Raw genomic sequence first — 13,647 nt, forward strand, 5'->3', positions numbered from 1 at the left:
TCTAAGTGCTTTGTCTTGCATCATTCCCAATGCCCTTTGAGCCATGTCGGTAACATCCTTGTTGTCTAGCTTGAACTTGATGAGTACAATGTCGCCCGACTCTATCTCCTCTTGGATCTCACACTGTCATCATCCAATCCCAACAAGTGTCTCATATATGTTATGGTCAGTTGATGACCTTTCTCCTGCATTGATCTCAAAATTTGTATCCATTTTTCATATATGTCGTCCTCATAGGTCACCATATGGGTGTCTTTGGTGGTGAACTTGGCACCCATTGACACATTTGCAATTGACACAAAATTTTGAAAAGAAAATCATAAACAATACATATAATAGATGAGATCGAGTCAAACATCCATAGCACTCTTTCAAAATTGATGAAATCTAATTATTCTCACTTAAGAGAGAGTGGCACTAGTACCATTCTAATGCTTCTCTCCATGAAAAATGGCACTTCAGCTATTCCTCCAAGAGAATAGATTAAGAATGGCACCAATACAACTCTATCTTTTGTGCTTACATCCCAATTTTGGCAATCTGCATGACCTTTCACAAATCTTGGGGTCAGCTTATTTGGTCATCCAAATGTAGTCCATTCGGACCTTAAATGTTGCAAGATGTCAATGTATGGCTGGTTCTTTAGAACTGTTTGAGCCTCCATGTTAGCCATTGATGATATCTTGCATCTCACACCAACCAGAGCATTGATAATAATGCATGACTTCCTTCTTGTATAGAAGCTCTTCCTTGCAGCAAACACTTCTCCTTGTGGTGCACTTTCCACGAAAAATGTGAGGACACAACAAAAGCTGAGAGGATGAGAGGAAGCTAGAGAGACACAAGTTTTGGTGGGTGCAGAACACCCTAATCTTCTATATCATCCATATATATATGTGTTTGAGTATTGTACATAATCAGGGGTAAGGTATAGTGGCCTTTAACCCCCACAACCTCCCACTTAAAGGCCAATGTGTCTTTAAGGGAGAACAACCAATGAGCATACTATCCAATGCCCATCAATACATGACAATACTCAAACCACTGACTAGGTAGACTCTTTGTCAGCATATCTGGAAGGTTATCATCTATATGAACCTTGACAAGCTCTATGCACTTGTCCTCAAGTACCTTAATGTGTTTGGTCTTTGCATGAAAGACCGGATTCCGTGCTAGCTAAATAGCACTCGTGGAATCACTATGCAATGTCGGTACACCTGTATGAATCCCCAAATCTCTCACTAGCCAATCAAGCCATATAGCCTCCTTGCAACCTTTGTGGCTGCAACATACTCGGCCTCTGTGGTAGACAAAGCAATGCACTTCTATGCATGAGACATCCACGACACTGCACCACCTACAAAGGTGAACACATAACCAGAAGTGGATCTCTTGCTATCCACATGCGTAGACAAAGCAATGCACTTCTATGCATGAGACATCCACGACACTGCACCACCTACAAAGGTGAACACATAACCAGAAGTGGATCTCTTGCTATCCACATGCCCTGCATAGTCTAAATTTGTGTACCCAAATACACGCATCTCTCCTCTGCCAAAGCAGATACACACCTCCTTGGTACCCTTCATGTACCTCATGATGCACTTAACTACCTCCCAATGCCTCTTTCCTAGATTAGCCATATATCGGCTAACAACTCCCACTGCAAATGCAATGTCCGGTCTAGTAGCTATCATAGCATACATAAGACTACGAACCACTGACGCATAAGGAACCTTGGCCATCATGGCCCTCTCCTCATCTGATTTGGGACTATCTGCCTGACCTAGTTTCACATATGAAGGCAATGGAGTACTTACTGCCTTCCCCCCCTCCATATTGAAATGCTGCAACACTTTTGTAACATACTCCTTCCGTCAAAGCCAAAGGAGTTTCCTACTCCGGTCACGCGTGATGCGCATACCAAGAATATGACCTGCAGATCCCAAATCCTTCATGTCAAAGGCCTCATGCAACTTGGCCTTCAATGCATCAAGCTCATAAGTGTTCTTGCTAGCCAATAACATATCATCCACATAAAGTGTTAGGAGTATCAAGCTATTATCCTAAGCCCTTTTAGTGTAGAGGCAGTGATCAATCTCACTTCTTCTGAAACCCTGTGACCGAATGAAAGCATCAAACTTGTGATACCATTCTCTAGGCACTTGCTTAAGGCCATAGAGACTCTTTTTCAGCTTGCAAACCAAATGCTCTTTGCCCTTTTCTTCAAAGCCTTCTGGCTATATCATGTAAATTTCCTCATGCAAATCCCCATGCAAGAAAGCTGTCTTGACATCCATCTGCATAAGCTCCATATCCTCTATTGCCACAAGTCCAAGTACACATCTAAGTGTGGTCATCTTCACAACCGGAGATAATATCTCATCAAAGTCCACACCCTTCTCTTTCTTGAACCCTTTAGCAACCAAACGGGCCTTGTACTTAGGCACATCATCACCTATGACCTTCATCTTGTAGACCCATTTACATGGCAATGCTTTCTTTCCATTTGGCAAAGAAACCAAGTCCCAATTCTTATTCTTTATGAGTGAACTCATTTCTGATTGCATAGCATACTCCCACTTGCGTTGATCCTCGTGCATCATGGCCTCTCTATAGTAAGAAGGCTCATCGCAATCAGTAAGCATCACATAGTCTACCCCTAGAACAAATCTCTTAGGCGGTCTAGACACTCTAGATGTTCTTCTCAAGGGCATTTCAGCTTGTTGTCCCCGCTTGCATATCAACCACATTTGGCTCATCATTGCCACCAATAGATTATCTATCATCTGGCCTTGATTGTGTACCTATGGGAGTACCTGGTGGCACCATTTCCTGCACATTCGGTGCATGGACAACTTGTTGTCTGTTAACATATGCGGGTGGATTCACATCTAGGAAAGTTGATTCTCCTCATTTCCACATCCCTCATGGGTGTCTTATGCATGACCACATCATGGCTTCGTATGATTTTCTTTGCTTGTGGATCGCAGAGACGATAGCCCATCTCTCCACTTTCACCATAACCTAGAAAGATGCATTTCCTAGACTTAGGATCTAGCTTCTTCTGAAGCTCTTTTAGCACATGTGCATATGCCTCACACCCAAATATATGCAAATGAGAGTAAGAGGGCTTCTTGCCACTCCATGCCTCTTCAGGAATGCCACCATCCAAACTCTTGCTAGGTGATCTATTGGATCACATGCACTGCAATCTTCATTGCCTCGGCCCAAAAACCACCAAAAAGACTTACATTGGAAAGCATACATTGCAACCTTTCCTAAATGGTGCGGTTCATCTGTTCTGCAACTTGATTTTTCTCTGGAGTACGAGGAGACGTGAGCTCCCTCTTAATCACACGTGTATCACAGAAATGCTGAAAGTCATGAGAGATATACTCTCCACCATTATCAGTCCGTAGGCATTTAAGCGTTCTATCTGACTGATTTTTAGCCAAAGCCAACCATTTTTGAAATACCTGGAACACATCATTCTTTCGAGCTAGAGCATAATCCGACACTTTCCTAGTTGCATCATCAATGAATGTCACATAGTATTCAGCCCCGCCTAATGACCATGTAGGCATGGTACCACATACATCTAAATGCACCAAATCAAGCCTTTCAAGCTCTTTCTTTCCCCTTCTTTTATGGGCTGATTTAGTCTGCTTCCCATAGAGATAGTGCTCACAAAATTCAAAATTAGAAAATATAAATGCGGTACATAACCCAAACGGCATAAGAGTTTCATTCCATTCTGGCTCATGTGCCCCAACCTGAAATGCCACAAAGAAGTACTTGGTTGCTTGGTTATTGCAACAACATGATCAGACACCCCTGATACATGTAAGGGATATAAAGTCCCACACTTGGCAAACCTGGCCAAAACCTCCTGGTCAACTTAGGCACATGTCTCACATTTTTCAAAACAAATGCAGACCCATTTGCAAAAGAAAACTTTATGTCACCTACTCCCACTATGTCACATGCATAGTTATTTCCAAGATGCACACAACCTGTCTTTCCATTATCATAAGTGGAGAACCATTCCCTATGGGAAGTAACATGGAATGAAGCACCAGAATCCAAAATCCAATCTTGGGAATATGTATCATCTGAAGTGGTGAGCAAGTCTGCAAATAGACTAGACATGAAGAGAATGTCATTGTCACTATCATCAGTAACTGCATTAATCTCCTCGATCTTCATTTTTCCTTTGTCCTCCCTTGGACTCTCTTCCTTCTTATTTGCACCCCAATTTGCATTTTTTTCTTATCCTTTTGTTCTCTTTTCAGCTTGTAGCAATCCTTTTCCATATGTCCCTTCTTGCCATAGTGGTAACACTCAATGTTTCATGCCCTGGATTTGCTACGAGACTTCCCTCTTTCTTGGGACTTCCCCCTGAACTATGATCTACCCCTTTGCACATTTAAGGCTACATCCTGCTTGTTGCCATCCATAGACTTCCATCTAATCTCCTCGGCCAACAAGCTACACACAACATCATCAAACTTTAGTACTCCGCTAGGTACAGAGTTACTAATGACAATTGTACGGAAGGTATCCCATGAGGATGGCAATGAACATAAGAGAAATATTGCCTTAGTCTCCGCATCAAAATTCATCTTCTGAGCCTGAAGCTTGTTGAAAATAATATTGAATTCATTCAAGTGAGAAGCAATGGAGACCCCTTCCTTCATTTGCAGCTCAAACAACCTCTTCATGAAGTAAACTTTATTAGAGGCGGTTTCCTTCTCATAAGTGGCACACAATTTCTTCCACAAATCTTCTGTAGTCTACTCATTTACTACTGTGCGATAAATTGACTCTACAAGATGAAGTCTAATAGTAGACTTTGCCAATGCATCCAACTCATTCCAATCATCCTCAAACATATCTGTAGGCTTAGCTTCAATCCCTACCAATGGTTTAATATGCTTCTTTTGTGAATAATCACATCCCTTATCTGTTCTTTTCACAAAGAAAAGTTTGTCCCATCAAACTTCTTAATGCTGAAAAACTTCTTTTTAGACATGGAAGAGGACGACATGATGCAAATGAAACAAAATCCCAAATGCTAGTACCTGCAAAAGAGAAATCACACCAAATACTAGGTGCACCCAATATGTCTGCTTTAATGAAGGATACTGTCACCAAAACTCAAGGCTTAAAGCATCAAAATGCATCTGACTCATGTGCATATACTATGCATCCATATGAGCAAATCTAGCCCAAAAGAAAATATCAACCACAATGACAAAACAATGGCAAATATAATGCCAATAAGAGCCAGATGCCTCAAGCATAAACACTGCCCATTGGCAAGAAATGAATTTTGTTACTTTTTGCAGGAGTTGTAATTTTTGACTGAAAACTCGGATGACAGAGATGTTAAGAGTAAAAATGTAGCTCTCAATTTGATATACAACTTCCTTGAAGACTTCAGTCAAAATTCTATCTCTAACTCCATATAGTTGCACCACTACATATGTGGGTCTAAGAAGATTTTCTTATATCCTACGCCTTCAACTTTGCAACTCAATAAAACAAATGCCCAAGAGGATTTTGCCCCTTTCTCTCCAACTGCTATAGCAGCTCCAAAATCTATAGCTCCTCCTACTAAACAAGGATCTTTGGGATACACCACTCTCCAAGCTAGAGGCTACACCGAGCTGCTCATGCTACGGCCAAGCTCTACTGCCAAGCTCTGATACCAGTTGTGAGGACACAACGGATGCTAAGAGGGTGAGAGGAAGCTTGAGAGACACAAGTTTTGGTGGGTGCAGGACACCCTAATCTTCTATTTCATCCAGATATATGTGTGTGTGTGTGTGTGTGTGTTTGAGTATTGTACATAGCCGAGGTTAAGGTACAGTGGCCTTTAACCCCCACAAAAAATTTGCTACAAGTATTGAGTGATGGCCTGCAAGAATCCAATAATTATATCCTCACAATCTTTCTTTCTGTACCTCATCCTTGTGCATTGGAGTGTTTGAGTGCATGTGGAATGGCATGAGATATGCACATGTTGCCAAGTTTTTTGACATAGCAGCAAATTTGTGTACCAATTCATTGACATAGGAAAGAGTCAAGGTTCTATACACATATTGACTTGTTGTTTATGTCAATTCACAACTAGAACTAACACCTCGTACTCAAGCCCAAATAGGAAATACTCTGCATAATCCATAAATCCTGACAAGCAAGTATCCTTCTTCTTAATCTTTTCAATTTTCTTTTGAATTGCTTTATAATCAATATTTTTCATTGCTTTCTCGTGTGGCACTATTCTATCTTCTATTGCAAACACATTTGGCTTGTCCCTGAGAGTGCTTGTATCCCCAGTCATCTCTTTGTCAATTCAAGTGAGTGTCGAACACCTTCTCTTTAGCTGTTCTAGTGCTAGATAGTGGACTTCACTTTTTCTCCTTCTCTTTGCTTTTTTCTTCAATTCTCTTGAGTTTCTTTGATCTCTTATTACTCATGGCATTATCTTCCTTTAAAATCTTTAACACTGTAGAAAAGGCATCCAAGATTTGAGTGCTGTTAAATTCTCATGGTCAATGGTCCAGCCCTTGGATTCCATCGAGTCATCCATATTGGATATCATCTTGGCATTGTCATAGCAAGTGGGATCCAAAAGGTACACTGTAGAACCACCAGGACAAACCTCAAGACAATTAGTTTCTTGGACCTTAGCTTCCACTATCTCCTTAACCTCCCTCACATCTTCAAATGAAGTTTCTAGGAGATTAACAAAACAATGGATCTTCTTGAGCCGCTACAATTCACTACTGAATATGTCCAAATACCATCCCTTTCCGGCAGAGATTCCATCAAAAGTTGTCACCTCTGAAACCTTTCTCTTTCTTTTAGCCATTCCTGCATGAGCAATTAGAGAGAATTATATTTAAGGATTTATACTAGTAATAATTAGAGATTAGAGAGAAAATCTCATCATTTTGGGAGAGATTTGAACTACTAATAGTCTCTAGAATATGATTCTAAAATGGCTAAGACATTTGGTTGATCTATTTTCATCTTGTTTTTTGGTAGGTCATTCTTGCCAATCTACTTAACGTTGACTTAGAATGAGATGGCATAGGTGCCATAAAAATCTATGTGCAGTTGTGTAGAATGGCACTGCTGCCACTATATAAAAAATATAATGCATAAATCTTTAAATTTAGCATAGCACTACCTGCTAATCTACTCCTAACACATCTTAATGTGAATATGTTGTTACAGGATTTCTCCTTGCAACCTCCATTTCAATATATACCATAGCAAATCTAATCCATGAGAGTTTATGGGGGATAGTGGCACTATGCCATTCTAATCCAGGAGAGTTTGTGGATATTGGCACTGTGCCAATGTCTCAAAAATGTTATGCATAAATGTTCCACATTTGTTTCCATCTTCCCTATTAGCATGGCACTACTGCCAATCTACTTAACACTGACATAGACATAGAATGAGAGTGGCCGTTATGTTATAAATCCTAAAACAAAGGACTCAACTAGTGACAAAATAACAAGGAGGTACATAAATTGCATGAGATTGCCACAAGTGCCATTCTGTACAAACTCACATGCATGATTCTCTTTGTGATTAACACAAATGAGATTGGCACTAGTGCCATTCTGATAGACATTTTAATCCATGAGAGTTTGTGGATAGTGGCACTGTGCCAATGTCTTCAAAAATGTTACGTATAAATGTCCCACATCTGTTTCCATCTTCCCTATCAGCATGGCACTGCTACCAGTCTACTTAACACTGACATAGACATAGAATGAGAGTGGCACCCACTGCCATTTTGATAGAGAATGGCATTAGTGCCATTCTAATAGAGAATGGCACGAGTGCCGGAATGCCACCAATGCCATTGTGATAGAGAGTGCCATCCTGATAGAGAGTGCCAATGTCTCAAAATTTTAATGCATAAATGTTCCCACATTTGTTTATATCTTCCCTATTAGCATGGCACTGCTGCCAATCTCCTTGACACTGACATAGACATAGAATGGCAAACTAATTGAGATTGTGGAGATTGGCACCAGTGCCATGCTCCACAAACTCTCATGGATTAGGATGACTCCCAGGGTCCAAGGTAAAATAATTCCTATGCATCCCATTACCAAAGCTCAAGGTCATTCTGATAGAGAATGGCACCAATGCCATGCTTATAGAGAGTGCTATCCTAATAGAGAGTGCCAATGTCTCAAAAATTAAATGCATAAATGTTCCCACATCTATTTCCATCTTCCCTTTTAGCATGGCACTGCTACCAATCTTCTTGACACTGACATAGACATAGAATGAGAGTGGCAAACTGATTGAGATTGTGGAGATTAGCACTAGTGCCATTCTCCACAAACTCACATGGATTAGGATGGCTCCTAGGGTCCAAGGTAAAATAATTCCTATGCATCCCTCAAGGTCTAGTAGTTATGTTATAAATCCTAAAACAAAGGACTGGACTAGTGACTAAATAACAAGGAGGTACATGAATTGCATGAGATTGGAACAAGTGCCATTCTATACAAACTCACATGGAGAATTCTCTAAAATCTAACTTCAATGGGCACTAATCTGATTCTCTTTATGACTGATGCAATTGAGATTGGCATCAGTGCCATTCTCTTTATTTTCCATCTTCCCTTTTAGCATGGCACTGCTACCAATCTATTGACAATGACATTGACATAGAATGAAAGTGGCCAACTAATTGAGATTGTGGAGATTGGCACCAGTGCCCTTCTTCACAAACTCCCATGGATTAGGATCAAAGATGGTGGGTGTGAAGAAACACTAAAAGGGTAGAAAGTAGCTAAATATAAGCAAAAATGTGTAGGGCTGAGGCGGCTTTAGGAAGAAAGGTTTGAGCAAAATTAGGGTTTTGGATTAGGGTTAGGTCTAGGATGATGTGGCATATATGTAGGGTGAAGTGTCTGCTCTGATACCATGTTGGAAACATGGTGTACTTGAGAGAGAGAGAGAGAGAGAGAGAGAGAGAGAGAGAGAGAGAGAGGCTAGGGAGTGAAGAAGTGGTACATAAATGTAGAATCCATGAAGGTTTTCATTCATTCATCAAGTATGTCAAGACAAGTGAAGTACAAGCCTTATATAGGCTACTCACTCACACACTAGCACCTAGTGCATATGGAATTAGTCTCATGATGACACGTGGCACTCACACACATAGACTAGTACTAAATCGCCTAGTACTACACACCAACACTTCACACCAACACACTCTTTGACTATGATATCTCCAACAGAACCATACTCCAATCCCATACTCGTATGACGTATGCGTATGGTAACGTATGGAAAAAACTATGCATACATCACTATGAACCAAAGGGGAAAGGCAAAAATGGGTCCTGGCTATAAGCATGAGTTTCCTTCAGCAAATGCGGTCCAAATGTAGCAGATGGCAGTGCATTTTGCTGGACTAGCACAAGTAATTATAAATTGGAGATGATGAATCTGTTGGTTAGTTGTGGGGTTGTGTCGAAGCTATTGGAGCTGAAAAATAGCGACACAAGAAGTAGCTCCCAGGGTCCAAGGTAAAATAATTCCTAAGCATCCCTTTTGATAGAGAATGGCACCAATGCCATTCTGATAGAGAGTCCCATTCTGATAGAGAGTGCCATCCTGATAGAGAGTGCCAATGTCTCAAAATTTTAATGCATAGAGATTGACCCCAATCTACGTACATGGACAATTCTCTTCAATCTAACTTCAATGGGCATTGATTTGATTCTCTTTGTGATTGACACAAATGAGATTGGCACCAGTGCCATTCTGATAGGGAATGCCACCAGTGGCATTCTGATAGAGAGTGCCATCCTGATAGAGAGTGCCATTCTGATTCTCTTTATGATTGACACAAATGAGATTGGCACCAGTGCCATTCTGATAGGGAATGCCACTAGTGGCATTTTGATAGAGAGTGCCATCCTGATAGAGAGTGCCATTGTCTCAAAATTTTAATGCATAAATGTTCCCACATCTATTTTCATCTTCCCTGTTAGCATGGCACTGCTGCCAATCTATTTGACACTGACACTGACATAGAATGAGAGTGGCAAAGTAATTGAGATTATGAAGATTGGCACCAGTGCCATTCTCCATAGACTCTCATGGATTAGGATGCCATTCCTATGCATCCCATTACCAACTCAAAAATGTTATGCATAAATGTTCCCACATATTTTTCCATGTTCCCCGTTAGCATGGTACTGCTACCAATTTACTTGACACCGACAGACATACAATGAGAGTGGCAAACTAATTTTGAGATTTTGGATAATGGCACTGGCCGACAGACATAGAATGAGAGTGGCAACTAATTTTGAGATTGTGGAGATTGGCACCAATGCCATTCTCCACAAACTCCTATGCATCCCCCCATTAACAAAGCTCAAGGTCTAATAGTTATGTTATAAATTCTAAAACAAAGGACTGCACTAGTGACAAAATAATAGGGAGGTACATGAATTGCATGAGATTGGCACAGGTGCCATTCTGTACAAACTCACATGGAGAATTCTCTACAATCTAACTTAAGTGGGCACTGATACGATTCTCTTTGTGACTGACACAAATGAGATTAGCACTAGTGCCATTCTCTCTATTTTCCATCTTTCCCTTTAGCATGGCACTGTTGCGAATCTACTTGACACTGACATAGACATACAATGAGAGTGGCAAACTAATTGAGATTGTGGAGATTGGCACTAGTGCCATTCTCCACAAACTCTCATGGATTAGGATGGCTCCCAAGGTCCAAGGTAAAATAATTCCTATGCATTACCAAAGCTCAAGGTCATCTGATAGAGAATGGCACCAGTGCCATTCTGATAGAGAGTGCCATTCTGATAGAGTGCCAATGTCTCATAGAATGAGAGTGGCAAACTAATTGAGATTCCAAAGATTGGCACCAGTGCCATTCTCCGCAAACTCTCATGGATTAAGATGGTTCCCAAGGTCCAAGGTAAAATAATTCCATCCTAATAGAGAGTGCAAATTCTAACTAACACAAATGAGATTGGCACCACTACCATTCAGATAGGGAATGCCACCACTGCCATTAATTTAATGCATAAATGTTCTCACATCTGTTTGCATCTTTCCTATTAGCATGGCACTGTTGCCAATCTACTTGACACTGACATAGACATAGAATGAGAGTGGCAAACTAATTGATATTGTGGAGATTGGCACCAGTGCCATTCTCCACAAACTTTCATGGATTAGGATGGCTCCCAGGGTCCAAGGTAAAATAATTCCTATGCATCCCATTTCCAAAGCTCAAGGTCATTCTAATAGAGAATGGCACCAGTGCCATTCTAATAGAGAGTGCCATTTAGATAGAGAGTGCCATCCTGATAGAGAGTGCCAATGTCTCAAAATTTAAATGCATAAATGTTCCCACATATGTTTCCATCTTCCCTGTTAGGATGGCACTATTGCTGCCAATCTACTTGACACTGACATAGACATAGAGTGAGACTGGAAAACTAATTGAGATTGTGGAGATTGGCACCAGTGCCATTCTCCACAAACTCTCATGGATTAGGGTGGCTCCTAGGATCCAAGGTAAAATAATTCCTATGCATCCATTACCAAAGCTCAAGGTCTAGTAGTTATGTTATAAATCCTAAAGCAAAGGACTGGACTAGTGACAAAATAAGAAGGAGGTACATGAATTGCATGAGATTGGCACAAGTGCCATTCTATACAAACTCACATGGAGAATTCTCTATAATCTAACTTCAGTGGGCACTGATCTGATTCTCTGTGTGACTGACACAAATGAGATTGGCACCAGTGCCATTCTCTCTATTTTCCATCTTCCCTTACAGCATGACACTGCTACTGCCAATCTACTTAACTGTGACATAGACATAGAATGAGAGTGGCAAACTAATTGAGATTGTGGAGATTGGCACCAGTGCCATTATCCACAAACTCTCATGGATTGGGATGGCTCCCAAGGTCCAAGGTAAAATAATTCCTATGCATCCCATTACCAAAGCTCAAGGTCTGGTAGTTATGTTATAAATCCTAAAACAAAGGACTGGACTAGTAACAAAATAACAAGGAGGTACATTATCAAGTATATCAATTACCACTACTAATCTCCATTTTAATATATATCATAGCCAATCTCACTAGTGCCATTCTTTCAGTTTAGCATGGCACTGCTACCAATCTACTCCTACAATGTTTTAATCCAAAATATTTTATTACATGATTTTTTTTTGAAATAAGTGACAACCTGTCACGCGATTTCTCCTTGCAATCTCCATTTTAATATATATCATAACCAACTTGTCACATGAGAGGGAAAAGAAAATGAGAGGTGAGGAGTTCTCTCATGCGTTCATGACATGTTTCTTTAACAATCTATTAGTTATTCTAATATGTGTTTAACTATGCATTCTAATTGTTCCATATCGGAACACTAGGGAACAAATTTAAATCAACATACCTTGATAAGAAAAATGCACCATGGTAATGAGTGCTTCTATGTGCAGTCGCTAAAGTAGATGAATGCAATTTCAAAGACATCCCTATAGTTTCATTTAACTACTTATTTTTATATTTTTATATATTTTTATATTTTCATATATATATATATATATTCTTTTGTCTATAATCATTAAATTTAAACAACATCAATTAAATTTAAAACACACACACACACACGTATATATATTTTCTCATATATATATTTATATTTTTAAACATATATTTATATTTTAACATACATATATTTCTATTTATTTATATATTTATACATACATATATTTATATTTTTAAACATACATACATACATACATATATATATATATATATATATATACTTTAAATTTTTGAAATTTAAACATTTTCAATTTTGAAATTTGAAGCAAAGTACAAAAAGAAATTCTAAGTTCAAATTTGAAAGCCATTAAGAAAGAGAGGGGGGGGGAGAGAGAGAGAGAGAGAGAGAGAGAGAGAGAGAGAGGGGGGGGGGCACCTCGTTAGTAGGGGGAGAGAGAGAGAGAGAGAGGGACCTGGTTCTCAGGTTCATGCAACAATTCATGGCACAAGTTGCACAACGGATGGGGACTTGTGGTTTGTAGAGAGGGCACGCTGCACGGTCACAATCGTAGGGCACGACAGCAGAGGGTGCAGGGAGTCAAGGAGGCACAGCAGTAGAGGCTCAGGGAGTCAAGGAGGCATGGTAGCAGAGGCTGTAGGGCACAACAGCAAAGGCGATGGCAATTTGAAAGGGCATGGTCCCTGTGCAAGATTCGTGTAGAGGTCCAATAGGAGGTCTTTTGCCCCAAAGTTCCACTGTTCCATAGATTGTGAGGTGGAATCGGATTGCGAGGTGGCACGGTGGACAAAGCAAATAAGGGAATCAGATTGTGAGGCCCTAGAAGATTGTGAGGTGGAACTGGATTGCGAGGTGGCACGGTGGAGCATGCAAGGACGAGGAGCGTAGGTCTGCTAGCTGCGATGCTGTGTGAGGGCTTCTAAGAAAGAGCATGCAAGAAGAGGGCTCCAAGTAGGGTTTCTTTTTTGCTATTAGTGTATTAGTTTCTTGTTTAGGATTAGTCTATTAGTTCCTAGTTTAGGATT

Source organism: Dipteris shenzhenensis, chromosome 18 (genome assembly GCF_047967505.1).
Source record: "Dipteris shenzhenensis isolate YYH24624 ecotype China chromosome 18, Dip_SZ_1.0, whole genome shotgun sequence".
NCBI lineage: Eukaryota > Viridiplantae > Streptophyta > Polypodiopsida > Gleicheniales > Dipteridaceae > Dipteris > Dipteris shenzhenensis.